The sequence below is a fragment of the Cervus canadensis genome, chromosome 32, assembly GCF_019320065.1.
Source record: "Cervus canadensis isolate Bull #8, Minnesota chromosome 32, ASM1932006v1, whole genome shotgun sequence".
NCBI classification, from domain to species: domain Eukaryota; kingdom Metazoa; phylum Chordata; class Mammalia; order Artiodactyla; family Cervidae; genus Cervus; species Cervus canadensis.
Genome location: NC_057417.1, coordinates 2,545,010 through 2,571,772, shown reverse-complemented (window position 1 = coordinate 2,571,772; position 26,763 = coordinate 2,545,010). Strand labels below are relative to the sequence as shown.

The 26,763-nt window shown below is 43.9% G+C and overlaps 1 protein-coding gene and 1 non-coding gene across 4 annotated transcripts in view; both read left to right on the top strand.

Annotated features, from left to right (window-relative positions):
• Positions 1-26,763, top strand: part of SHISA9 (shisa family member 9) — a 528,232-nt gene that overhangs the window by 204,373 nt on the left and 297,096 nt on the right. The window lies entirely within an intron of this gene.
• Positions 25,065-25,136, top strand: TRNAC-GCA. Its single transcript has one exon. It is a non-coding gene; the product is annotated as a tRNA-Cys (tRNA).

Here is a 26,763-nt window from a genome sequence, read left to right as displayed (position 1 = left end):
GGAGCTGCTGCTCCAATTCAGCCCTGGGTTTTTCTTCTGGGTGCTCAGGTGGGGCTTGGAGAATTTCCTCGGGAGTTGGGTATTTTTCTTCGTTGACCTCCCCTGCCTGCAGCCTTTGTATCTCTTTGCAGTTTCATAGTGACAAGCCTCTCTCTATGCAACATAGAGAGAGAGAGAGACAGACAGAGACAGAGAGACAGAGACAGAGAGAGAGGGGGGTGGCGGGGTGGGGGTGGGGTTGGGGGTGGGTTCCAGGTGGCTCAGCAATTGAGTTCACCTGCAATGTAGGAGCCACAGGTTGGAACAGTCCCCTGGAGGAGGGCATGGCAACCCACTCTAGTATTCTTGCCTAGAGAATCCCATGGACAGAGGAGCCTGGTGGGCTACAGTCCATATGCTTGCAAAGAGTCGGACACAACTGAAGTTACTTAGCACAACCCAGAGAGAGAGAGAGAGAGAGAGAGAGAGAGAGGTGCCAGGACAAACTAGCTCAGATGACACTGTTGCTGACTCAGAGGCTCACTCCTCTGGCAGAGGAGAGGAGCACCAAGGATTTAAATAGGTGTGGCTCACTTTCCCCCTCTGGCTGCCTCCTCCCTCGTCTGCCTTTTCTGTAGCTGGACTCTGCCCAGCTTCAGACCACACCCCATAAAGGAATACCCCGTCAGGAGAAGGCCTATTCCTGCGTCTCCCATCTCCTGTTTCAAGGACACTGCCCAGGTCTCCGCTTCTCAGTACTTTTCCGTTCTCTCTTTGTCCTTTGCCAAAGCGCCAGCAGAAGGGATTCTGGGAAAGAAAAGATTGTCATTGTCACAGGAAAGGAGAAAAGGGAAAATGTGATGAATTCCCCAGATGTGGTCCTCTGATTTGGAAGAAGGATAGAAGATATGATTTTCACCCTCAGAGCTGCACGAAGCAGTTGACAAAACCTGTAACTGAACTTCACCTCTTTGGAAGATGACTTTAAAATAGGCCATTAGACAGAAGTAAGCAAAGAGCCAATTGAGTGCTAAATATACCCATTCTTATAAAATCTGCTATTTTTGAGTTAAATGTTGCAGAAATTACCGAATTTGCATTTAATTATTTTAATAGATCTTGTTTACAGATGACTAGGCAAAAAAGAAAAAAAAAAAAAATACCCCAAACTAATTCACTTTGACTGTTCAGGTTGTAACTGTGCCTAAAATAGAAAAACATACTCAGAGTGTTTTCTCAAAGTCAGAGGGAAAGCCAACTTTAATTCCATTTGTCTCAGTGTCAACACCACACATGCTGCATTTCCCATTAAGTGAGATTTATGCATTTGATATTGGAGACTAAATATACATTCCCTGCAGATGGACTTTTCTGGACCTCTCTCCGAATTGGCTTATAGACCTTGCTTTGGGAGTAATGAAGAGTTAGTGTCTTATGTAATTGACAAGACTCTGGTCTCTGTGGTCAAGCACGACTAGGATTGAATTCAAGTTTTGCTCTGTACTAGCTGTGTGTCCTTGGGTAAGTCACTTAACTTCTCTGAGTCCTGATCACTTCTTCTAAAATAGAGATATTAATTTAACTGTGTAAGAGTGTCAGAAAAGTTAATGACCATCTATGTGTAAGGCCGGGGCGTCCCAGGAGGTACTGGTGGTAAAGAACCCGTCTGCCACTGCAGGAGATGTAAGAGCTGTGGGTTTGATTCCTGGGTCAGGAAGATCCCCTTGAGGAGGGCATGGCAGCCCACTCCAGTATTCTGGCCTAGAGAAGTCCGCGGACAGAGGCGCCTGGCAGTCTACAGTCGGTATGGTCACAAAGAATTGGACATGACTGAAGTGACTTAGCAAGCACACACATACATAAGGCCAACTAGCAGAGTGTCTGGCACAAAGTGGGTATTCAGGAAATATGTATTTCTTCCTTCTCCTCCCAGTTTCCTCTTTTTACAGAGTACATCAATTGTTCCCCCTCCTCCTTGAGAGAGCAAACTTGCTGGGTTCAATGGGTTCAATGGTTTCTTAATACTTCCTAGGCCCCAGGGATAACTGGGAGAAAGAAGAGGAGAATTATCTGAGCAACACTGTTTGTGACCATACTTGCTGGCACCACGTGTTTGGAACCTGTTTCTCAGGAGACTGGCAGGCATCTGCCTGAAACATTTTTCATTTCTACCTCTGCTTTGAGGACGATGAGACCCATTAGCCCACAACACACATACACAGTTTGTCTTTGTGCTTTCAAGCTAAGCTAAGGATGCTGGGAAATGGCCAGCCTTGCTGTTTGGTTTCTTGGTTGGTTGACCACCTCCATTCTGCATGTTTTAATTAACTGGAGAAGGCACAGTGAGTGAATAGGCAAATTATCATTTCCCAAATGTGAATATGGGGACCTCTACTAGGTCAGGGAAGGGACATGAAAATACAAATGGTTGCTTCTGGCATGTATGGAAATAGCGAGAAGACTGCTGGCTTCATCTCTGAATCAAGAAGAGCCTCGCCAGACACCCAGTTTGCTGCTGTTGCCTTGATCTTGGATGGCCCAGTCCTCCAGAAGGACTGTGACACTAAACTAATGGAAATACACTTTGCTGTCCTTGACATGATACGAACTTTGCCTTTGTATCAAGATTTTATGTCTTTGGTACCCAAGGGATCCATGTCCAAACACAATGAGCGACTACCAATCAAGTGTCAAATATATTGGAGTTTAAGCTGAAGGCAGTTAATTGTTTGGGAATCTGGAGTTGTCTTCTCCGGGGAGGAAGGTTTTTAAGTGTTGAGAGGCTGCCAAGTTCCTCTTCAGGACTCTTCTACCTTGTGTGGGTTTCAGGCAAAATATTTGCTATATGTCAAGGAAGAAGGTTGTGGTCCAGGCAGTCCTTATTTTACAGACCACTAGCCTTGCATCCCCTTCATGGATCACAGCCTTGTCGTGGTGAAGGGGCTTGTGTAGCTCAATGAAGCATGAGCCATGCCGTGCAGGGCCACCAAGATGGACGGGTTATAGTGGAGAGAGTATTAAAAGGCAAAGACAAAGATATCACTTTGCCTATAAAGGTCTATATTGTCAAAGCTGTGGTTTTTCCAGTAGTCATATATGGAAGTGAGAGTTGGACCATAAAGAAAACTGAGTGTCCAAGAATTGATGCCTTAGAACTGTGGTGTTGGAGAAGACTCTTGAGAGTCCCTTGGACTGCAAGGAGATCCAACCAGTCAATGATAAAGGAAATCAACCCTGAATATTCATTGGAAGGACTGATACTGAAGCTCCAATATTTTGGCCTCCTGGTGCAAAGAGCCGACTCTTTGGAAAAGACCCTGATGCTGGGAAAGATTGAGGGCAGGAGGGGAAGGGGGTGATAGAGGATGAGATGGTTGGATGGCATCACCGACTCAATGGACATGATTTTGAGCAAACCCTGGGAGATGGTGAAGGCCAGGGAAACGTAGCGTGCTGCAGTCCATGGGTTGCAAAGTGTCGGACATGACTTAACGATTGAACAAGAACAATAAGACTTGTATTTCTAAATTTGACAGAGTATAACATTCAATCAACAAACCCTTCACAGTTAGGCTACACAGGCAGAAGCTGGTGATATTGTTTCTCATCTCTGTATCCCTGGCATTGACCTACTATCTGGCATCTTGTGAATACTCAATAAATAGTGAGTAGGTTTACTCTGCTTGACAATAAACTCTAGCCAGTGGTTCTCAAACTTGAACGTGCCTCGGAGTCACTTGGAAGGCTTGTGATAACACACATTGCTGAGCCTATGGCTAGAGTTTCCTATTTATTAGGTCTGGGATGGGGCCTGAGAATTAACATTTTGAGAACTACAGCTCAGGTGTCAGTAGTGAAAGCTTTCGAGTCAGACTTGAGTTTGAAGTCCTACTTCTGCAGGTGTTAACTGGGTAGTTTTGATGCTGATGAGCGAATCCTGACTGGGACACTTAGCTGTGTGATCTTAGGCAGGGCTTCCCTAGTAGCTCAGTGATTTGAAAAAAAAAAAAAAAATCTGCCTGCCAGTGCAGGAGACATGAGTTCAGTCCCTGATCTGGGAGGATCCCCTGGAGAAGCAAATGGCAACTCATTCCAGTATTCTTGCCTGAAAATCCCCAAGGACAGAAGAGTCAGACTCAATTTAGCGACTGAACAACAATGGTCTCAGACAAGTGGCAGTCTCTCCAAACCTCGGTTTCCTCACTGCCTGTCTTGTAATATTTAGACACAATGTGTATAAGATGCCAAATGAATCCCGGGTGTGTCATTGGCATCCATAAATGCCAGCTCTGATAATTAACGGCCAATATCCTTTTCCTTAACTAATTCAGGATTAGCTGTTCTGTGCTGCCGTAAACCCATTAGAGCCCCAGCAAACCAAGGAGTCTCTGTTTCTCTCTCACTTGCTGGTCCTGAGTGGTGCTCTCTGAACTTCTTTTTTAAAAGGCACTGTTCCAGACAACGGTTTATCCACCAAAGAACCTAAACTTTGAAATATGCATTTTTTGGAATTATTAAGCATTTATGACAGGTTTGAAGTGGCCCCCTCCTTTTTTCAAGGAATATAAAGTATATAGATAATTGGGTTTGTGTATAAACAAACTGGGGCTTCCCCAGTGGCACTAGTGGTAAAGAACCCACCTGCCAATGCAGGATATACAAGAAATGACGGTTCAGTCCCTGGGTTGGGAAGATCCTCGGGAGGAGGGCATGGCAGCCCACTCCAGTATTCCTGCCTGGAGAATCCCATGGACAGAGGAGCCTGGTGGGCTGCAGTCTGTGGGGTCACAAAGAGTCGAACACGACTGACCACAATAGCAGCATTAATGTAAAAAGGATTTTAAATCCTAACAGAATTTCGTTTGTTCTTTTATTAAATTTTTGCTTTCCTTGATTTACTTGTAAATGCTACATTTTGTATCTCTAATAAATCAGGTCCATTTTTCTTTTTCTCATAACTGAAAAATCACCATTCCACCCAGGGTTATTGTATTAGCTTGCCAGTGCTGCCATAACAGTGTGCCATAGACTGGGGCTTTAAACAACAGAAATTAATTTTCTCCCAAGTCTGGAGGCTGGAAGTCCAAGATCAAGGTGAGCGCAGTGTTAGTCTCCTATGAGGCCTTTCTCCTTGGCTTGCAAATAGCCCCTTCTTGCTGTGCCCTCTTGGGGTCTTCTCTCTGTGTGCTGACATCCCGTATGTGTATGTGTGTGTGTGTGTGCGTGCGCGTGAGTGTGCAAGCATGTGTTTTAATCACTCAGTTGTATCCTACTCTTTGCATCCCCATGGACTGAAGCCTGCCAGGCTCCTCCATCCATGGGAGTCTCCAGGCAAGAATACTGGAGTGGGTTTCTATGCTCTCCTCCAGGGGCCAACCCACCCCTAGAATTTCCCTCAGTTCTGAATCTTGTTCTCTGAAAGTGAGAGGGAAGCCTTTCCCTGTGTAGAGTGTGGGAACCACTTTTCGGCCACAGTGAGGAAGGGGGCTCAGAGAATGAGGCATCCAGAATGAACCTAAAGGTCTTCAATGGCTTCTGTGGGATGCCCAGGGCAGAATGTCCAGATTCTCTTCGAGGACCACTTCTGGGCTCCCATCCGCTCTGTGCGGGGGGCAGTTGCTGCCTTGGGAGTGGAGCTCAGCGCTGAGCTGGATAAAATTCCCAGTGGGGTTCTGGAGTCAGTGGCCCCGCTCTGATAGGCCTGGCTCTGCCCCTTCAGGCTCTGTGATGTTGGACAGCTCTCTTCACCTCTCTAAGCTTTGGTTTCTTCATCTGCAAAGTGGGCTGGCTATGAGGAGTAAGTGAACAGTAGTTAGCTAAAAGGAAATGGCATATGTGTGTGTGTGTGTGTGTGTGTGTGTGTGTGTGTGTGTCTGTGTGTAAGAGACTGACATTAAAAGCTGCTGAATTTATTCAAGAAACATTTCTTTTTTAAAAAAAAATCTAATTTTATTTATTTCATGGCCCCTGGTCATAGTTGTGGGATCTTTGATCATCGTGTGGCATGCGGGTTCTTTCAGTTGTGGCATGTGGGATCTAGTTCTTTGGAATCAGATCCAGGCCCCTTGCACTGGGAGCATGGTCTTTGGACCCCCTGGACTGCATCACGCCAGACTTCCCTGTCCTTCACTTCACCAGAGTTTGTTCAAATTCATGCCCATTGAGTCAGGGATGCCATCCAACCATCTCATCCTCTGCTGCCCCTTTCTCCTTTTGCCTTCAATCTTTCCCAGCATGGGAAGGATGGAGTCTTAGTCATTTCTTGAGTGTGTAAGGCATTGTTCTAAGATCCGGGGTTGGCAAACTATGGCCTACAGGCTGAATCCAGCTGCTGCCTATCAAAGCGTGATTAGAATATATCTACATTTATTCATTTATGTATTGTCCACGGCTGATTTGATGCTACAATGGCAGAATTGAGTAGTTGTGACAGAGACCATATGGCCCGTAAAGCCTAACATATTTACTATTGGGCTGTTCACAGATAAAGTGTGTTGACCTCTGATCTGGGTAATGACACATAGAAAATCTCTTGACACACACACACATCTCTTCCCTAATGTAGTGGGACACTATAGAAGAGGGGAGATAGGTAATAAACCTAATACATAGCTAAATTTTATGTTATAGGGACTTCCCTGGTGGTCCAGTGGTTAAGAATCTGCCTTGCAATGTGTGGGACGTGGGTTTGATCCCTGATGGGAGAACTAAGATTCCACATGTCATGGGGCAACTAAGTCCTCATGCCAGAACTGTGGAGTCCATGAGCCACAGCTAGAAAAAGCCTGTGTGCTGCAATGAAGAGCCCATGTGCCGCAATAAAGACCTGCACAGCCAAAATAAAATCAGTAGATAAAATAATCTATTATATTAGGAGATGGTAAGAACAATGGAGAAAGATTAAAACAGGGTGGGTGACAGGGCTTGCTCGTAGGGAATATAGTTGTTGACTTCAAATAGGGTAGCCAGAGCCAGCAACATTGAGAAGGTGACATTTCAGAAGGAGGTGAGGGAATGAACAGTGAGGTGTCTGGGAGGAGAGTGCCCAGGGAGCGAGGTGACAAGTGCAAAGGCCCTGAGGCAGAAGGGTGCTCAGAGCATTCTGAAAGCAGTGAGGAGTCTGCATGGCTGAAGCAGAAGGCACAGGGAAGAGAAGTGGGAAGTCCATCCTAAAGGAAATCAACCCTGAATGTTCATTGGAAGGACTGATGCTGAAGCTGAAGCTCCAGTACTCTGGCCACCTGATGTGAAGAACTGACTCACCGGAAGAGACCCTGATGCTGGGAAAGATTGAGGGCAGGAGGAGAAGGGGACGACAGAGGATGAGATGGTTGGATGGCATCATCGACTCAATGGACTCATGGAGTTTGATCAAACTCCGGGAGATAGTGAAAGACAGGGAAGCCTGGCGTGCTGCAGTCCATGGGGTCACAAAGAGTCAGACATGACTGAGTGACTGAACAACATCTCAATGGTGGGGGGGGGACAGTTGTCTCTGACCTTGTGGTTTCTTCAGAGGATTCTGCCTTTTGCCCTGTGTGAGCTGGAGCACTGGGTGATGTTGAGCCGAGAAGGGCCATGATCGGACTTGTACTTGATAACTCCCTCCTCAGCTACAGTATTTGAGCTGGGGAAAATCCAGGAGTTTGGAGAGCCTGGGGTCTCCACTGGTGGACCTCCAAGCCTCCCATCCTGGACCATTTCCCTGGACAGCTGGAAGTGGTGATGAGAACCCAGGAGTTGATGGGGGTCAGCCTATGATGCAACAGCAAGTGGGACTGATGTGAAGGAACAGTGGTCTTTAAGAGATGGATGCTAATCCTCGCCAGCTGGTTGTTGGGAATACAGGAAAGGGAGCTCAGTACCCCAGAGGCGGTTTCTCAGGAGAACTCAAAAGCAGATTTTAATATCAGGTCTTCCAGGTTTTCTAAGTTTGCTAGTAATTCAACTTGTCTTTTTTAAATACCATGCAAAACAAAGAGTATCAGCAGAAAGTTTCCAGCACAAATACAGGTGAATGCCCCCTCTTTGCTTCTCATACCTTGCAGATGGGCTTCCCAGGTGGCACAAGAAGTAAAGAACCCACTGACCAATGCAGGAAATGTAAGCGACCCAGGTTCAATCTCTGAGTTTGGAAGATCCCTTGGAGAAGGGTATGGCAGCTCACTCCAGTATTCTTGCCTGAAAAATTCCATGGACAGAGGAGCCTGATGGGCTGCAGTCCATGGGGTCGCAAAGAGTCGGACATGACCGAAATGACTTAGCATGCATGCAACTTGCAGGTGTAGCTTGATAGCAATGATGGGTCCTCACTTGGCTCACTCCTACCCCAGGTCTAACCCTGTCCTCAGGGCTACCCCAGAGACTGAGAGGTTACAAGCTTATGCTTGCCCTCCTGAAGTTTCCACTCTAGGAAAAAGAGTAGCATACAAGTCCTTAAAAACAGAGAAATAACTGGGTTACAGTTAGGGTTAGGGTTATTATTATAGACTGGAGTCCGGCCAGCAATTGCGTTTTGTTTGAGTAACATAATTGCATATAGAATAAAAAATGTCTTAAGTTAACTGATGGCTTTTGAAAAGTGAAAGATTTCAGAGTAAATTCCAGATTTGGGCTCCTCATGAAAACATGGGGAGAATCTGGCCACACCAGACCCAAATTCCTGCATGGGTGACGGTGATGCTGAGAATGGCTCCCTCTTGCAGGTCGGGTGTGTGCTCCCAGCTCACTCTGGGCCAGGTCCACCTGACTGATTTATATATCCTGCCTGTTCTCCTCCTCCCTGAAGTCTGCCGGGTTTGCATCCCTTGAGGTTGAGGCTGCACATCTGAGTAGCACACCTGGGGCTGAGTGTGTCTGAGCTCCCACGCTTGTCCCTGGGACTCAGAACCTCGTGTGTCCGCCGTGACCAATAAATGACCAGTTACCACTCCTCCAGTGTGTTCTTGCATCTCCGTGCCCCTGGCTCAATCTCCAGGCCAGAGCAGGCTTCAGAGGAAATTACAATTACTGCTATTTTGGTAGAATTCTGACCTGCCCTGTGTGTCCCAGGGGTATCCTTTCTCTGTCTCTTCCAAGTCCATCTGTTCTCAGGTGGGTCTCAGGGCCAGGAAGTCCATGGTGGCCATTGTTGCCCCTCTGAACTATTAGGGGCAAGAGACAGAGGAGAGATTTCCCTTCCATCCCATCTGATGCCCCAGTTCAGCCTTCTTGGTCAAGTTGATCACACCGTAAAGTCAGGGTCATGGCTGGGCCTTGGGAAGCATTTCATCCATGAGGTCGTAACTGGCTTTCCCCTTTCTGTCCTCTCTCCTGACTCCCCTCTGCCCTAGCCCTATCTCCATTTCTCTGTCACTGTAATGCGCCACTGATTCCCCTTGACTTTTGGGGAGAATTCACTCTCCATGACTTGTTTTGTCCCTGCTAATCCCCAATCAATATGGCATCCAATGCAGTCACTGTTCAGGGAAAAATAATTATTATTCTCCCTGGGCCAAAAGTCATCTTAATTTAAAGGATAAATTGCTAAGTCAACTTCCACACTTCATTCTTAAGGGACATAGGTCATGGGTTGGCAGACGGAACAGACAGTTTCTGATAGTCTATTCATATAATGATGCCCTTTTTAAATGTTTTTTTTTTTTAAGTATCCAGTAATTAATTAATTTTTTTTTGGCTGCACCACGTGGCATGTGGGATCTTAATTCCCCAACCAGGGATTGAACCTGTGCCCTTTGCATTGGAAGTGCAGAGTCTTAACCACTGGACTGCCAGGGAAGTCCCTATCTTTTCTTATTTCTACTTTTCTTGAAGGCCTACTATGCATAAGTGTCTGACTACATTATCTCTAGTTCTCCCAATAGCCTGCAAGGTAGTTTTCTCAGTTATAACATGAAGAAATTGAGGCTAGAAGATAGCACAACTTACCCAAGGTCATATGACTAGTTGGTGGCAGAGCTGGGATTGAAACACAGATGTGTCAGACTTCAAAGCTCATGCCATACATTGAGGAATACACCCACCAAGACCCCATCCCCCTTCTTTTCACCCTTAAGCTTCTCTGGGATAGGATGAAATCTCCCTCTTTAAAGATTTCTCCTGTGTGAGTTTGATGATTTATCTCCTTTGAGCCTGATTTATAGAGTTTAGATGATGTCTAGAGGGACATGATTATCTTTCTTGGATGACTTATTGCACATCTGGGGCCACATAGTATCTTTAATGTCTCATGAGCATGTGAGTGGGAGAAGCTTTGGCTGATGGGAAGGAAGCTTATTGCTCTTGCATCTGCAAAGCAAGGAGTCTCCAGTGGGAATCAGCTCCCCTCTCGTACATCATGTGTGACCCAGTCTTCCCAGGATTCTCAGCCTTGAGGAATGATGGAGTCACAGGGGCAGAGATTGCTCACATTTTCTGACTGTTATCATCATTCACACACACAGACTTCTGCCCATGCAAACGTTCTCTCTGTAGAGATTTCTCATGGCAGGTTCACTGTGTACTTGCATTTGTCTGCTGCGTTCCTTTCATAGTGTCTGCGATGATTTTTTCTTTTGCTTTGGCCTCATAATGACAATTATTTGTGATTTAAGAAGCTCTTGAGGGTGCTTCGTGGTGCTGGTGCCCTTGAATCACCACCCATGACTCTGTGTCCTGATATTCACAAAGTTTCCAACTCTGAAGTTTCCAGAGTCGTGAGAAGTAGTCTCTCCCCAATTCTGAGATAGAATCTACTACCTGAGCTCCAAGACCATCCTGCTTGGCTTTACACTAAAATGTCTCATGAAACCAGAGCCTTCAGTTTCTCTGTTCATTCCCTCTCTAGACTGCTCCAGGGCCCATGCACCTGGTTCTTGCATCATCCCCACATCTCTCTCTCTCTCTCAGGTCATCCAAGTCTCTTGCTTTCATCATTATCCCCAACCTATGCTCTTCTGCAAGGGACTCATGTGAAAGCATTGTCTCATTGTCTCAAGGGGCTTAGCTCACCAGTTCACACTCTCAGACATGTCTGAAGTTCAGTCAAGGTAAGACATGTTAATAGTGAACAGTATGGTTATGGATGGGAATGTAAAATGGTGTAGTGGCTTTGGAAAATGTTTGACAGTTACTTAAAGTAAACTTCCCATACAACCTAGCAACTTCATTGCTAGGAATCTACCCAAGAGAAATGAAAGCATATGTTTACACAAAGACATATCCACGAATATTTATGCAAGTGTTATTCATAATAGCCTCAAAGTGGAGTTAATCCAAATGTCTATCAATCAATGGATGGATATACAAAATGTGGTATATCCATGCAGTGGAATACAATTCAGCAATATAAAGGAATGAAATACTTGAGCTGTTATGACATGAGTGATCCTCAGAAACCTTATGCTAAATGGGATAAACCAGATATATAAGCTAGTTATGGTATGATTCCATTATGAAATATCCAGAGAAGGCAACTCTATAGAGACAGTAAGTAGATCAGGTTGCCTGAGGCTAGAAGTGGGAGCAAGAATTAAGAGCAAGTAGCCATGAGGAGGGCTTCCCTGTGGCTCAGATTCTTCTTGGGTGCTGGAAGTGTCTAAAGTTAGAGGGTAGTAATGATTCAAATATTACAGATTTACTAAAAGTCCCCCATAGAATTGTATACTTACAATGGCTGAATTTTGTGGTATGTAAATTACATCTCAATGAAACTGATTTTTAATATATGGGCTCTAATTCAGACAGACCTTAATTTGAGTTCCCACTGCATTGCTCACTAGTTATGCCACTGTGGATTGCTGAATTTAATTGAGCTTCAGTTTCCTTTTTCATTAAATGGGCATAAGCACTACCTCTTTGGGCTTTTGTGAAGATAGATATTGGTTAGAACATGAGAAATGCTTAGCATCAAGAAAATATAGGAACCAAAATTAGAATTTGTAAAGAAGAACAATTTATATTCTACGTGCTCAGTAAGTTATTTTTAATTGTTGTCTTTCCTTGATGCTGATGTTTTTAATATTATTAACATTTTAAAAATATACTGTAAGAGTGTACAGCTAGCAGAGTAATTGTGTTTCTTTATTGCCAATGCTTCCTTTTTCTATTCCACATTTTAAAATGATGAAGTATATTCATAAAAGTACAAATGCAATGACCTTGAATACAAGAATTAAAAAATTTTTTTTTATTGGAGTATGGTTGCTTTACAATGTTGTGTTAGTTTCTACTATAGACCAGTGTGAATCAGCGACGCGTATAGGTATGTGTGTGTTCATGCTCAGTCATGTCCAACTCTTTGCGACCCCATGACTGTAGCCCACCAGACTCCTCTGTCCATGAGATTTCATGACGATAATACTGGAGTGGGTTGCCATTTCCTCCTCCAGGGCATCTTCCTGACCCAGGGATTGACCCCAAGTCTCCTGTGTCTCTTGCACTGACACGTGTATTCTTCACTAGAGCCACCTGGAAGCCCCATATGTATACATATATCCCCTCTTTTTTGGATTTCCTTCCCATTTAGGTCACTACAAAGCATTGAGTAGATTTCCTTGTGCTATATAATAGGTTCTCATTAGTAATCTATTTTATACATAGTATCAATAGTGGTGATTAGGTTTTTTTATCTCAAAAAGTGTTTCTGAACCTACCATGCATCTGCAGATCGATCTGTGGATCGAAGGTGTCTAAGACTGGAGGAGACGCACTATTATCATTGTTGCTTACTGCATTCAGTCCCAAGTGGGTCCTATCTGAACTGCATTTCAGGCCACCAGCTTCCTTGCTCCTTGCTTACTACAACAGGTCTTCCGGTCTCCCTGGCTCCTGCTTCCTATTTTTGCAAAGCTTCTTGTAGGGAAGCTTAGAGGGAGGATGGGCAGGCTGTCCCCACGGGGCTTCCCGCAGCATCCCAATTAGACTCGTTGTGGGGAGATTCTGGAGGAGGAAGGTCTGGGCTTGTGCCAACAGAATGGCTGCAAGTCTGGGGAGAGAGAAAATAGAGCTGAGAAAGGGAGCTGAACTTTCTAAGCAGTCAGTTTCATTTTGGGCATGGCAAGTGCTTGTGCTGTCAGGAGGAATCAAGCTCAGCTGCTGAAGAGAGCTGCCAGCGGCTGAGAAGACTCATCCTTACAAGTTGCCCAGCTCCTCCTGGGTTTACTGAAAACTTGGCACTGCCTGGTGCAGAATACGGAGCTTGGAGGCTGGGAAATGTGGAACTGAACTTGAGCGCACCATCTTGGATATCGGCATGGAAAGTCTTCATCATTTGGCTTCTGGTTGCACACGCATCACTCTTGCGCCTTACCAGGGTTTGCTTCCTCTGTATACCCTGATCTCCCTATTTCCACAGGTACGGACGGCTCTGCCTCTGCTTCTTTGCCTTCATCCCTGCAGCCCTTCCCCGCTTCTCTTTTGGCAGATGTGGAAATCGGTGGCAGGGCTGAAATTAGAACCCAGTTTTCAATGACTCAAGAGCCTGATCTCTTGGCTCCGAAGTTCTATTGCCTCCCAGATTTTGGTGTGAATCATATCACGTGTTATCACATCATATCATAATTGTACACTAGTGCGCCTGCTTCTCGTGTGCACAGATTGTGTATATTTCATCGCTGTATCTTCTGGGCCCAGCCCAGAGCCTGTGGGCAGAAGTGAGTTTGGTGTGCATTAAGATCCTGAGTCAGACCTCGCTTCTTCCACTTACTAGCTCTGTGGCTTTGGGTGACTTGTTTATCCTTTCTGAGTCTCACTTTCTTCATTAGAGTATGTGGTGCGTGTTGTTGTTTAGTCACTAGGTCATGCCTGACTCTTGCAACCCCATGGATTGTAGCCTACCAGGCCCTTTTGTCCATGGGATTTCCCAGGCAGGCATACTAGAGTGGGTAGCCGTTCCCTTCCCAGGGGATCTTCCTGACCCAGGGATTGAACCCGCATCTCCCGCCTTGGTAGACAGATTCTTTGCCACTGAGCCACCTGGGAAGTCCCTCACTTTCTTTATTAAGGAATAATAATACCTACCCAGAGGGTTTCTGATTTAGTGAGGTGATGCATGTATGGTGCCTGATAGGAATTAAGTGTGGTGGGCAGCTTTGTCTTCCTTTGGGCACCGAAACCTTGTTTATCCTCAGCTAGCTCAGTTTTGATGAGATTTACCATAATCTCCAGCTCCAGGGACAGTGTCATGACTCTGGTCACATGGATTGGTTCACAGGAAATCATGTGACCTGGATGGACCAATCCATGCCTGCCCTGGGACTTTGGCTAGACATATCATGAAGAGGCACTTTCCAGCCTTCCAAGTTGAGGGGTGCCAAGGGACATATAAACACTGAGCTCTTGTTGCCACCTGGTGGGAAAGGATTTCCTGAGAATGAGGCCCAACCAGAGGAAACAGAACCAAGAGAAGGAAGATGAAAGAGAGAGCTTTGGTCATAATGAATTTCTGGGTCCTGTCATACCTCCACATTTCTAGTTGCATAAACCAAAAAAAAAAAAAAAAAATTCTCCCTCTCTTCTTGCTCTGGCTTGAGCTAGCTTAAATATGTTTTCTCACTTGCAAGGGAAATTTGTGCTTCACATAGTAGGCATTTTTAAATGGCCAGTTTTTTTTTTTTAAATTGAAGTATTGCTGACTTACAATACTGTATTAGTCTCAGATGTACACCGTAGTGATTCAATATTTTATAGATTAGACTACATTTAAAGTTTTTTTTTTTATAAAATATTGACTGTATTCTCTCTGCCCTATAATATGTCCTTGTAGCTTGTTTATTTTATACATGGTAGTGTGTACCTCTTAATCCCCATTCTTTTCTTGCCCCTCCTCCCATCTCCCCACTGGTAACTGCTGGTTGTTCTCTGTACCTGTGAGTCTGTTTCTACTTTGTAATATTCATTCATTGGTTTTATGGCAAATCTTGCTTTCATTTAAATGTTCAGTAAGTGATGGAGTGAATAGAAATAATAAATGCTTATAAAATGATCAGAGTTGAACTTTAGATTTAGCAAAAATCAAATAATTAGATGGGACGCCAAGGTGTAGACAGGTAATAGGGTCCAGAATTCACAAGGTGAAAGATTGTTCCGCCAGATGCAGGTACTGTGGCTGCATTATTTTCTTGTATGAGAGCCACACTGGGGTCAAGGAATAATTCTGGCAGATGATGCTGACCAGGTAGGTTGGGGCCAGGTCATCAGAACCTTCGATGGCATGACATTGCACTGGAGAATGAATGGTGGCAGGTGAAACCAAAAGCCAGTAGATCATTTTGGGAGACTGAGTGGGGATAAATGAGAACAGTGGCAGTGTTTTGAGGCACATAAATAGTCTTTGATCTTAAGTTATCATAAATCAGCTTGGAAAGTAGGGATATGAATAGGAGTCTAATATGGCATAGCAGAAGCCTTACATGTAGTAGGTTCTACAGGTATGAGTTGGTTTGATTTGATTTTTTTCAAGGAATTGAGGTTTTCAGCTATAGTTTGACAGTATCCTAACACTTTTCACTGACCAGACATTGTACAAGGTACTTGGAACTCAGCTGGTAGAAAAGAGGAAGAGTCCTGGACTTCTCAGAGTGCACATCGAACGGAACAATGGTCTGTAATATGTTAAAGAAGTGAAAGTGTTAATTGCTCAGTGGTGTCCGGCTCTTGGCTACGTCAAGAATTCTCCAGGCAAGAACACTGCCTGGAGTGGTAGCCATTCCCTTCTCCGGGAGATCTTCCTGACCCAGGGATTGAGCCCAGGTCTCCTGCAGTGCAGGCAGATTCTTTGCCATTTGAGCCCCATGGAATGTATCCGGTGGTGATCAAAGCTAAGAAGAAAAAATTTGGATGAGCAGATGAGAGTTGGGGGAGGAAGTGCTATTTAAGAAGGTGGACAAGGAAAGCTGACAAAGAAGTCTACCTTCAGAGCAAGACACATAGGAAGGTGTGCTTATTAATCTCTGGGGAAATGTTCATAATGTAACACTTTTAAAATGGAGTGAACTTCAGCAGAAGGAGCTAGGGAGTTGATGGAGAGAAAGAGATTGCTCTTTTACCACTGGGGAAATCTTGACTCTGATCCAAACTTTTTTTTTTAAGCAAGTCGCTTATACACTTTTTTTTCCCCATGATTTGAAACAGCTCACAGCACAGTTGCTGATATCACAGGAGACTCTCATGAACCTGGGCTGGAGAACAGATTTCCTGGGTAGAGTCAACTTTTCAATATGCTTTCCAAACTGTCATGTCCAGAATGGACTAGGACCTCCCTGGGTGCGCTAAGCAGCAAGTGTTGGGTGACATGGAACAGATTAGGCTGTGACATGCACTCCGTGATACAGGTGGCCATTTTGACCTGGCGCTTCTGATTCCAAAGTCATGTGATATTTATGAGCTTTTCAGGATTCTAAAAATCAAGCCACTGTAAAAACGTACCCAATGTTTTGGGCATCAGCACCCCCCCCGCCATGTTTCATTTTCAGCTTTCAGGGGTAGCCCCATATTGGCATCATTCCTTTCCCTGACTCCTGCTTAGGGATGGGGTGACAGCAGCAAATTCCCCGGGTGTCTCATACACACATCATTAGGTTTTGTAAAAATAATCTGAATGTTTGGTGACTTTAAAAAAAATCTAAGCTCATGGAGGTGCAATTTACCATAGCATAACATTCACCTATTTTAAATGTATGATTTAGATTTTAAAAAAAATAGCTTTATTTATTTATTTAGGGCTATGCTAGGTCTTTGTTGCTTCTCGGGCATTTTTCTAGTTGCCGTGCATGGGCTTCTCATTGCAGTGGCTTCCCTTGTTTCAGAGCGTGGGCTCTAGGGCGTGCAAGGGGCTTCAGTAGTTGTGGCACGTGGGGTCAGTAGTTGTGGCTCCTGCGGTCTAGACCACAGGCTCAATGGTGTGGCGCACGGCCTTAGTTGCTCCATGGCACGTGGGATCTTCCTAGATCAGGGATCAAACTCGTGTTTCCTGCATTGGTGGGTGGATTCTTTACCACTGAGCCACCAAGGAAGCCCCTAGGTTTTTTTTTTTTTTTTCCCCAAGTAAACTTAACAACTATCACCACCATGCAGTTCTAGAACATTTTCATTGCCCCAGTAAAATGCTATTCTTGTTCCCATTCCTAGCCCCGGGCAACTACTAATCTATTTTCTGTTCCTGTAAATTAGCCTATTCTGGCAAATTTAGTATCAAATGGAATCATACACTATGTGGTCTTGTGTATCAGGCTGTTTTTGAGGTTCACGCTTGTTGTAGCAGGTATCAATACTTCATTTTTCCATTGATGAATAATATTCCGTGAGATGGTTAGACAGCATCACCAGTTCCATGGACATCAGCTTGGGCAAACTCCGCGAGATGGTGAGGGACGGGGACAGATGGTGTAGGTGGCATGCTACAGCCCAAGGGGTCGCAGAGAGTCAGACACAACTGATTGGCTGAACAACATCAGCAGCAGATGGAGCGACCGCTCCACTGACCTGTTAGTGGGCACCTGAGTGTCTTCCACATTGGCAATAGTATGGATAATGCTACTCTGAGTACTTTCATACAAGTCTTTGTGTGGAGATAAGTTTTCATTTGTCTTGGGTAGCTATCTAGGAGTGGAATCAGTGGATGCATCCCAGGTGGCGCAGTGGTAAAGAATCCAGCCAACGCAGGAAACATGAGAGATGCAGGTTTGATCCCTGGGTCGGATCAAAGAGTCATGTCCAGAGAATCGAACACCGATCCATGAAACAGGGCACTCAAAGCCAGTGTGCTGGGACACCCCTGAGGAATGGGATGGGGAGGGAAGAGGGATGGAAGTTCAGGATGGGGGCTGATTCATGTCAATGTATGGCAAAAACACTACAATAGTGTAAAGTAATTAACTACCAATTAAAATAAATAATTAAACAACAACAACAAAGAGTCGAACATGACTGAGCAACTAAGCACCCAGCCCATAGTAAGATTATATTAAGTTTAAGAATCTGCTTTCCAATGCAGGGGCTGTGGGTTCGATCCCTGGTCAGGGAACTAAGATCCCACGTATTGTGCAGCAAGTAAACCCATGCGTCACAGCCAGAAAGCCCAGGAACAGCAACTAGAGAAGTTCATGTGCTGTAGTGAAGACAAGGGCAGCCAAATCAGTGAATAAATAAACGAAATATTGAAAAAAAGAGAAATTGATGGCTCGGTTTTTCTATCACCCAACACCTGCTCAGTTGTGTCTGATCCTTTGCGACCCCGTGGACTGTAGCCCACCAGGCTCCTCTGTCCATGGAATTCTCCAGGCAAGAATACTGGAGTGGGTTGCCATTTCCTTCTCCAGGGGATCTTCCTGACCCAGAAATTGAACCTGCATCTCTCAAATCTCCTGCATTGGCAGGTGGACTCTTTACTACTTGAGCCATTGGGCAACCCGACTAAGCTTTTAAGCCTTGTTAAGATGTCCTTTCAGCCACATCAAAAGGGCGGTGGCTGAGCCTTCTTTGTGGCCCTGGGTACTCTCCACATGACTGCCGCCCAGCCTGCAGTGGGATTTTTAGGACCTTCCATGCCTTGCCATGTGCTGGAGCAGTTCCACCCACCAATCGCTCCTCCAAGCTTCCCCTTCCTGCCCCAGCCCACCCGAAGGATGAAGAAACACAAAGACAGCTACAGCTGTCTGAACTCGCCTTTTTCTCCAGAGGAGACGGGTGCAGTCCTGTAAAAGCAGCTGCAATGCTTCCCTCCTGAAAAGGGCTTTTCATGAAAGAGACAAAAAAGATGAATGTTGTGCTAAAAGGTGAACCTTGGTAGCGGGTATGAATAGTATGCGGTGTCTGCTCTTCGTTTCTCTGGGAGGAGACGTGGTCCCTCTTCAGTTTCTGCTACTGCTTGGTCTGTTTCAGCATCCAAAAGCACAGAGGGGAGAGACCTGAAACTTTAGTGAGAATCAAAGGTTGCTGGAGACTTGGAGCTCGTCTCCTGATGATGTGACAGGTCAATGAGGCCAGCCAGCCAGCCGAGGAGCTGTGATGGAGAGAGAGCTCGTGATCAGAGCCTCCTGGCTCATCCTGTGGGCACCTGAGGAATTCAGTCTCAGACAGTCCTGAATTGAACCCGTGTCTGCCCAAGGGACAAGAAAGAGAAAGTGTTAGTCACTCAGTCATGTCCAACTCTGCGACTCTATGGACTGTAGCCTGCCAGGCTCCTCTGTCCATGGGATTCTCCAGGCAAGAATCCTGGAGTAGGTTGTCATTTCATGGCTGATATCCATGGAGGTCCTTTTTATCTTGTATTTACAGATGAAGGAATTAAAGCCCAGAGACATTAGGAAACTTGTCTAAAGACTCAAAGCTAAGAAACAGAGTTGAGATTCAAGGCCAGGTCTCTTTCTAACTTCAGTGCTCTGGTCCTTTACCATTTGCCTTCTAAAAATCACCCAAAAGAGCTTGCTACCTTTAGTCCAGGTGCTCACACTATTAAAAAGAAAGGACTTCCTGGGATCAAACCTGCATCTCCTGCGTTAGCAGCCGATTCTTTACCACTGAGCCACCAGGGAAGCCTAACATTATATGTTCAATACCTGTTTGCCTAATTGAAGGAAGGAGAGAAGGTAGAAAGAAAGAAGAGGTTTGGATTTTCATTCGCAAGATACAGTTTTATAATGTATTGACTTTTGTGGGCTTTATGAGGAACTTAGAATTTCTAGAGGAACTTTTTTAAAATGTGGTTTTTAGGACCATACCCACACCTACTGAATTGGAATCCCTGAGGTTAGTTGTAGGCAAATGAAATTTAATTCTAAATTGTACGTCTCATTGAGAACCGTGAGTTCGTAAGGTTTTTGTTGTTTTAAGCAAAAGTGGGATTTGTTGCTGGTGGCTCAGGTGGTAAAGAATCCACCTGCAATGCAGGACACCTGAGTTCAATCCCTAGGTTGAGAAAATCCCCTGGAGAAAGGAATGGCAAACCACTCAGTACTCTTGCCTGGGAGATCCCATGGATAGAGGAGCCCGGTAGAGGCTATAGTGGATCGGATTCCAAAGAGTTGGACAAGACCGAAGTGACTTAGCGTGCACAAACGTTTAGATAACAGGGCTCTCACAGTCTTTTAAGGTTAGGGATAGGGGTTTGGATTAGGTATAGGATTATGGGTAGGTTAAGGATAGAGAGATGTGTTTTTCCAGGCAGTATCCATCCTGAGCCAGCCTGGAGGTTGCCTGGTCTGAATTTCCCACCACCCACAGTGGAGTGTGGTCATTCTTGTTTAGAAAGACAACTCTGAATTAACTGGCTGCCTTCAGGGCTTGTGGTTGTCACCCACTGGACAAGAACAGACATTTAAGCCTTGGGAAAATTGTCTTGCTTGAGAAGTTCATTATTGCAGCCAATACAAAGGAATTTGTGCATGGAGGTCAGAGTTAATATGCTTAATATTCAGCTGCTGCAGGGACCCAGCCAAGAAATTGAGAATGTCCTGAAAATTAGTGGCTCATTTGTTTGCATTCTCAGGCTGTGTTGTTGGAACCCAGGGAGGAGGGAGGGCTGAACATATTGGAACCTGAAAAGAGGCACAGGCCACTATCTTATGGAGGAAAAGGGTTTTGTGGCCATAGTCAAGTGGTCACTTAATCTGATACCCAGTCAATGCAGGCCTCTGCCCTAAACTACCTAGCAAGCATCCCTCCCTTCCTCCTTCCCTTCTTCCTTCCTTCCTCCCTCCCTCCCTCCCTTCCTTTCACAAATATTTGCCTCGTACCTATTGTAAGCTGAAATTATACCAGGAAAATTTTTAGATATTACCTGTGTTGGTTTAAATAGTCCTAGAAATAAATGACTATTGTTCCCAGAGCACAGAGATTTGACTGTTAGCAAAGTCATAATACTGAAGTCTCCCCCAACTCCCAATTTTTTTCTTCTTCATTCTACTTTCTAGTTTGAGGAAAAGGACAAAGAACTAAGTAACAATCACCCAGCTTTCCACCACCCAGAATGAATAATTGTTGACTTCTGGTCATATTTCTTCAGATAGATATGTATATTTAGCATCAGAACCAATATGTTAATGGTCATGTTGAAACTAGTCTTTCCTGAATCACTTTTCTGTACAGCAGAAATTAACACAACATTGTAAATTGATTGTATTTCAATTTAAAAATAAGCTAGAAGTAAAAAAAAAAATAAAGAAAAAGTGCCAAAAATAAAAAAAGAGGGAAAAAAGTCTTTCCCTAATGCCATCTCCCAGTGTTATATCCCACCCTCTTCCAATCAGGGAGTTAGAGTCACTTTTTTTTTTTTTGGTGCACCATGTGACATGCAGGATCTTAGTTCCCTGACCAGGGATTGGACTGCTGCCACTTGCAGTGGAAACATTGGGACCACCGGCTCACCAGGGAAGTCCCTTTATAGTCATGAATTTTGTGTGTTTTCTTTTTATACCTAGTTCTAATATCTTTAAACTTTATTTTTTTTTAAGTTTATTGTATTGAAGTATAGTTGATTACAATATGTTACCTTTTAACAGTAAATAGTTAAAATTATTTATTTTTAATTGTAAAATTTACGTAACAAGATTTAACAGTTTGACATTAATTGTACAGTCACCACCACTATTCATCTCCAGAACGCTTTGCATCTAGCAAAACTTACACTTTGTACCCATTACATTCTAACTCCCCATTCCCTCCCTCTAACCCCTGGCAACCACCATTTTAATTTCTATCTCTATATATTCACTACTCTAGGCACCTCATATAAGTGGAATCATATAGTATTTGTCCTTTGGGACTGACTTATTTCACATTGCATAATGTCCTCAGGGTTCATTCCATGCGTCAGAATTTCCTTTCTTTTCAAGGTTGATTATTCCATCATAAATAAATATTGCACTGGTGTTTATCCATCCATCTGTTGATGGACATTTTGTTACTTCCACAAAGGAACAAAAGTTCCTTGTGAATAATGCATCTAGGAACATGAGTGTGCAAAAAACTGTTTTAGTCCTTGCTTTTAGTCTTTTATTTTTTTGGCAGGGTCTGAGGGTAGGGGTGGGTAGTATATACCCAGAAGTGGAATTGCTGGATCATATGATAATTCTATGTTGAATTTTTTGAGAAACCATCATACTGCTTTCCATAGTGGCTGCATCACTTTATATTCCCACCAGCCATGCACAAGAGTTCCAATTTCCTTGCCAACACTTGTTATTTTTCTGTCCCCCACCCCATCTTTTTTGGATAGTATCCATCTTCATGGGCATGAATGTGGCTCTTTTTTTAAAAAAATTTTTTTGTTTATTATTTTTGGCTATGCTGGGTCTTCCTTGCTGCCCAGGCTTTTCTCTAGTCATGGCGATTGGGGGCCAGCTTTTCTCTAGTTGCTGCGGGTGAGGACTACTCTTCATTGCAGTGTGTGGGCTTCTCATTGCAGTGGCTTTTCTTGATGAGGAGCACGGGTTCTAGGGTGAGCAGGCTTTAGTAACTGGTACATTTAGTAAGGGAGTGGGCTCAATAGTTGCAGCTCCCAGGCTCTAGAGCACAGGTTCAGTAGTTGTGGTGCAAGGGCTTAGTTTCTCTGCGGCATGTGGGGTCTTCCTGGACTAGGGATCGAACCCATGTCTCCTGCATTGGCAGGCAGATTCTTTACCACTGAGCCACCAGGATGCCCAAAGGTGGAGTCTTAATTTTCATTTCGCTGATGATTAGTGATGTTGAACATCTTTTCATATGCTTATTAGTAATTTGTGTATCTTCTTTGGAGAAATGTATGTACAAATCCTTTGCCCATTTTTGAATTTTCTTGTTCTTTTTTTTTTTTTTTTAAAGTGTTGAGTTTTCAGAGTCCTTTATAGATTCTGGACATTAACACCTTATCAAATATATGATCTGCAAATAGTTTCTCCCATTCCATAGGTTACTTTTTCACTCTGTTGCTTATCTCTTTTGATGCACAGAAGTTTTTGATTTTGATATAATCTATTTATGTGGTTTCTTTTGTTGCCTTTGCTTTTGGTGTCATTTCTAGGAGATCATTGTCAAGTCCAGTGCCGTGAAATTTTTCTCTTGTGTTGTTTTCTAAGATTTTCATAGCTTTCTCTTACAAGTAGATTTGCTTTTAACTTTTACATATAGGTCTATGTTTCAGTAAATAATGTATAATATTTTTATGTTTTCATTTATGTACATTGTCTCATATTTTTCACTTTGTTCTGCTCTTACATTTTCCCTCACTTGACGTTATGCTTTCTGGCTTTTCATGTGTTGCTTTGTAACTAGGTATTATGCCTAGCTCCGTGTATCTATCCATCCATCCAGCTAACTGTTCGTTTCTTTCTTTTTCCCTTCCTTCCTTCTTTCTTTCCTTCCTTTCCTTTCTCCCTCCTTCCCTTCCCCTTCTTCTCTTTTTCTTTTTCTCTCCTCCATCATTATCACCAATATCATCATCATGGTCATTATCATCATCAATGTGTCTGTCTACTTATTCATATTTCTGGCTGCTGTCTTGCTATTTTACACCTGTCCTATTTCACTCACTCATTTTTCTTTCCTAATTCTTGTATCAAGGGTGATACTCAATATATTTAACAACCTTCATGCCCCCAGGCACCAAATAATAAAAGCTTGTAATAGCCCGATGAGGCTAAATTTGACCTTGAATAATTGGTAAATCTATCATACTGGTTCATACCAGCTGTCCAATAACCCTGCCTGTAGGCACTTGGGTTTGCAAGCCATATTCTAGCAAATTCGTTCCAGTACTGACGTTCTTATGAACAAAATGCTCTCATTTTCTTCCTCAAGAATACCCTTCCCTTCTACTACCCAAACACCTCCTTCATCATCTCTGCTTGTAGAAATCTAAGCAGCCTTTCAGGCCAAGTTCAAATTCCACTTCTAGGGTCTCCAAGACAAATTTTTATTTTGACGCCACCCTGCTTTGTAACTGGGGTTATGCCTGTAGCATTGTCCATGGCTTGAATGGTCCAGTGGGCTCTAACTTCCTTTAACCGGGGACTGTACCTTACTAACCTATCTGACCTTCTTTTGTATCTGCCTCTCACTTAAACATTGGAAGAACTGATGCTGAAGCTGAACCTCAAATACTTTGGCTACCTGATGCAAAGAGCCAACTCATTAGAAAAGACCCTGATGCTGGGAAAGATGAGAGCAGGAGGAGAAGGGGACGACAGAGGATGAGGTGGTTGGATGGCATCACTGACTCAATGGACATGAGTTTGAGTAACCTCTGGGAGATAGTGAAGGACAGGGAAGCCTGGAGTGCTGAAGTCCATGGGGTCACAAAGTGTCATACATGACTGAGCAACTAAAGAGCAGCTCACTTAAACGTGCATGCCATCTGGTGCCTAGGGGACTCAGCAAATCCTTGTTAGGTAGGCGAGGAGTCGACCATGGAGTCAACAAGGCATGAGCTGTAGGCATGCAAGGGGGCAACATGATAATGTCACATCCTCGTGTTCTCATTCGTAGGAACTTATCAAGGTGTTCCTGACTCTAAAGGTCCTCGGCTCCGAGAGAGCTCATCACAACACCGTGGTTTATGGGATGGCAGAATGATGTTGCTGATGATCTTGGGAAGGAGCTGAAGTTTTAGGGGCAAAATGTGCTTTGAGAAGGTAAAACCAAGACACTTTGAGGGCCAGGCGTGGAACAGGGAGCAGAGCTAGTCACTAACTTCTCTGAACCTGTGCTTAGAATAAAGTCTAGAAAAGTGTGCATCTTGAACTTAGTCACTCCTGGCATGTGGTGGGCACTCAGTAAATATTTGCTGAGTGTGTGAATGGAGCCAGAGAGCCATGTGTTCAAATCCTGGCTCTCATGTTTGAATCCACCTCTGAGATTTTGGACCCATTTCTTGGGCTTCCCAGGGGCTGCAGCAGTTAAGAGTCCACGTGCTGAGGAAATGGCAACCCACTCCAGTATTCTTGCCTAGAAAATTCCATGGACAGAGGAGCCTGGCAGTCTACAGTCCAAAGGATTGTAAAGAGTTGGACATGACTGGGCGACTGAGCATACTTATCTAACCAAAGCTCAGTTTCCCTGTCTGAAAAAATGGTAACAAAAAGAGTCTACCCTTTGGGCCTATTGAACAAAGGAGATTTCACAGATGGATAGCTTCCCTGGTAGCTCAGATGGTAAAGCGTCTGCCTGCAATGCAGGAGACCTGGGTTCAATCCCCAGGCTGGGAAGATCCCCTGGAGAAGGAAATGGCAACCCACTCCAGTACTCTTGCCTGGAAAATTCCATGGATGGAGGAGCCTGGTAGACTACAGTCCATGGGATTGCAAAGAGTCGGACATGACTGAGCAACTTCACTGACTATGATTGGCACATGGTGTGTATGCAGTAAACACCTTTCACCTGATATGGGTGGGAGCTCTTGTGTATATTAGGGACAAACATCCAGGGGACAGACATATGTGTTTGTCTCAATGCTGGGGAAGGTTTTGCAATTGTTGTTGTTGATTTGTTTTTAAACACTCCTGGCCTCAGTTTCTGCATCTGTAAAATGGGTCTGCATTAACACAGCAGACATTTCTGGGGATGCCTACTATGAGATGGTGCAGTAGGCTCCTTGGTGGTCTTCAAGAAGACAGAGTCAAGTGCTGATCCCAAAAACCTGTGAGTTTGAACTTATTTGGAAAAAGAGATTATAGTAAAGTTAAGCTTCTTGAGATGAAATCATATTGAATTACCTGCCTGAGCCCCAAATCCAGTGGTGTGTCCTTGTGAGAGACACACAGAGGATTCAGTGTGACCACAGAGCAGTGATCCTGGAGCCACCAGAAGCTGGAAGAAGCAAGGAACAGATCCTCCCATACAGCAACCCTGCCTGGACCTTGGTTTCCAATTTCTGGCCTTCAGGACTGTGAGAGAATGAAATTCTGTTGTTTAAGCCACCAAGTTTGTGATAATTCATTACAGCAACCATAGGAAATTAATACAGGTGGTTTCTGTGGTAAGTTCTGGTTATTCAAGAATCTTGTGCACACTGTAGGCATTTCCTCAAATGCCCTTCAAAAGTTAACAGTAACTATCATTGAAAAGTCTACAGATAATAAAGCTGGAGTGGCTGTGGAGAAAAGGGGACCTTCCTACACTGTTTGTGGGAATGTAAGTTGCTGCAACCACTATGGAGGAGAGTAGGGAGGTTCCTCAAAAGCTAAAAACAGAGTTATCATAGGGTCCAGCAATCCCACTTCTGGACTTATATCTAGAAAAGAGGAAAACTCCAATGTGAAAAGATACACGCATCCCAGTGTTCATAGCAGCACTCACGGAGGCAACCTAAGTGTCCATCAACAGTTGAATGGATAAAGAAGAAGTGGTATATATACACAATGGAATATTACTCAACCACAAAAAAGAATGAAATATTGCCATTTGCAGTAACATGGATGGACCTAGAGATTATCATTCTAAGTGAAGTAAGTCAGACAGAGAAAGACAAATATCATGATATCACTTATATGTAGAGTTTAAAAAATGTACAAATGAACTTATTTACAAAATAAAAATAGATTCACAGACATAGAAAGCAAACTAATTGTTACCAAAGTGGAAGGTAGGGAGGGATAAACTGGAAATTTAGGATCAACAGAAGCACACTAATATATATAAAGTAAATAAACAATAAGAAACTACTGGAAAGTATGGGAACTGTAGCCAATATCTTATATTAATCTATAATTGAAAAATCTGAAAAAGAATATATATATATATAGAACTAAATCAGTTTGCGTAGAAAACATTGTATACCAATCATACTTCAATAAAAAGTTGTTTGTTTGGAAAAAACACTTATGGGAGATGCCA